Below are 2,500 nucleotides of genomic sequence, written 5' to 3'. Positions count from 1 at the left end.
CTATGTTTTTCATTGTTGCAAGAACCGATATATCTGTTGTCGAGAGTCGTTTGTGTTTCAAAGAAGCACAAGTCCCCCCGCGTGCACCGCGAACGCGGTGCGAGAGGCAGCCTTTCAATTTAGTATTCCTTGGTGCTTTTCGCGCCGGGGTTCGTTAATCACCCGGCACGCACGCGATCCCCAATGCTGGGGATAGGAGGGAGCCGCGCAGGTGGAGGCTGAAGCACCCCGGCCGCACCGCTCCCCGGAGTTTAAACAAGTTCGCGGTTCGTTCTGCTTTGCAGGTTTCGACAATGATCCTTTCGCATGTTCACCTACGGAAACCTTGTTATTATTTCTCCTTCCTCTAAATGATAAGGTTCAATGGACTTCTCGCGATGTCGTGGATAGCGAACAACCCACATCGCCGCGATCTAAACATTTCACCAAATCATTCAATCGGTAGGAGCGACGGGCGGTGTGTATAAAGGACAGGGACGTAGTCAACGTGAGCTGATGACTCGCTCTTACTAGGAATTCCTCGTTGAAGACCAACAATTGCAATGATCTATCCCCATCATGATGAAGTTTCAAAGATTACCCGAGCCTGTCGGCCAAGGCTATAAACTCGTTTAATACATCAGTGTAGCGCGTGTGTGACCCAGAACATCTAAGGGCATCACAGACCTGTTATTGCCTCAAACTTCCATGGCCTAAAAGGCCGTAGTCCCTCTAAAATCTGGCCGCGAAGGGATACCTCCACATAGCTAGTAAGCATGCTGAGGTCTCATAACGAAATTAACCAGACAAATCACTCCACAATAAAGAACGTCCATGCACCACCACCCATAGAATCAATAAAGAGCTCTCAGTCTGTCAATCCGTACTATGTCTGGACCTGGTAAGTTTCCCTGTGTTGAGTCAAATTAAGTCGCAGTCTCCACTCCTGGTAGTGCCCTTCCATCAATTCCTTTAAGTTTCAGCCTTGTGACCATACTCCCCCCGGAACCCAAAAACTTTGATTTCTCATAAGGTGTCGGCGGAGTCCTAAAAGTAACATCCGCTAATTTAATGAGCCATTTCAGTTTCACTGACTGAATTTGTTCATACTAACACAAGTATGGCTTAATATTTGAGACAAGCATATGACTACTAGCAGGATCAACCACGTAGCATTCCTTATTGATGTCGATGTCGCATGAGCATGGCCGACCCAAAGGGCACGGCCAAGTCCAAGAGGAGCACGACTGTCATTCGTAAGGAGCATTCTTTGGGCAGATAGGAGCCAATGAAGACCCCATGCCCATTGCGTTTACCGAATCCGAGAGTTCGAGCATACTAGTCATGGACCAAGCCATCGCACGACGAATCGAGGATGACATGGGACACAACTACAGCTTTTGGTTCACCCCGCACGTCGAACGTGAGGGGTGAAAGGTAACCGATTGTGCTTCATAATGCCTGGGAATTAGGTATGCAACACAAAATATTGACCTCGAACAAGCCTAATTTGCGCTTGTGTCATGAATGAGATTGCATGCGGGCTAGGACGTCGTTGTTCAAGCAGGGATCCAACCTACCCACACAAGTCGAACACCACTCATGTGCCACATATATAGTTGCCTCGCTGATGTATGCCAACAACAGCCCAAACACGCGACACGCAGCAATGTGTTGTTGTCAAAGCCAACATTGCAAAGCCAAGACAAGCCCCTCCAAGCACGAAAAATGCCCACAAAAACTGCACGACATTCGACATGTACTTAACTTATCCCCATGCGCATGGCACCCTACGGTGCTACTTGCACGACGCTTCGCCGTTCCATTGCCAAAAGCCATCAGCTGCTAAGAGCGATGTTGCCTCCTAATGTTGCCCACAATAACCGATGGCATTCGTAATGTACTGAGCTTAACCCCATGCGCATGGCACCTTGCGGCACTACTTGCTCGACACTCCGCCGTTCCATTGCCAAAACCTATCAGCTGCCACGATCGATGCCAGACATAACCCAAAACAATCGCACGATATTTAACATGTACTGAGCTTAGCCCCATGCGCATGGCACCTTGCGGTTCTACTTGCACGATGCTCCACCGTTCCGTTGCCAAAACCAAGCTGCTGCCACGAGCGATGTCGCCTCCCGATGTTGCCCATAACAACCAATGTCATTCATCACATACTGAGCTTAGCCCCATGCGCATGGCACCTTGTGACACTACTTGCACGATGCTCTGCCGCTCCGTTGCCAAAAGCCATCATCTGCCACGAGCGATGTCGCCTCCCGATATTTCCCACAACAACCGATGCCATTCGGCACGTACTAAGCTTAGCCCCATACGTATGGCACCTTGCGATGCTACTTGCACGACACTCCGTCATCCCATCATTAAAAGCCATCAGTTGCCACAAGCGATGTCGCCTCCTGATGTTGCCCACAATAACCGATGGCATTCGGCATGTACTGAGCTTATCCCCATGTGCATGGCACCTTGCGACGCTACTTGCACGACGCTCCACCGT

General features: G+C 49.8%; 1 long non-coding RNA gene and 1 other non-coding gene across 2 annotated transcripts in view; one reads left to right on the top strand and one right to left on the bottom strand.

The window, feature by feature from the left end:
- Positions 1–48, bottom strand: part of LOC117275353 (5.8S ribosomal RNA) — a 156-nt gene extending 108 nt beyond the window's left edge. Inside the window, exon 1 of the ribosomal RNA XR_004505520.1 lies at positions 1–48. This exon is cut by the window's left edge and continues 108 nt beyond it. This is a non-coding gene — a ribosomal RNA (5.8S ribosomal RNA).
- LOC117275352 (uncharacterized) overlaps positions 1–2,500 on the top strand; it is a 7,337-nt gene that overhangs the window by 2,727 nt on the left and 2,110 nt on the right. The window lies entirely within an intron of this gene.

The sequence above is a fragment of the Nicotiana tomentosiformis genome, chromosome 2, assembly GCF_000390325.3.
Source record: "Nicotiana tomentosiformis chromosome 2, ASM39032v3, whole genome shotgun sequence".
Taxonomy (NCBI): Eukaryota; Viridiplantae; Streptophyta; class Magnoliopsida; order Solanales; family Solanaceae; genus Nicotiana; species Nicotiana tomentosiformis.
The sequence above is the reverse complement of the archived record's forward strand: the minus strand, read 5'-3'. Positions and strand labels throughout refer to the sequence as shown.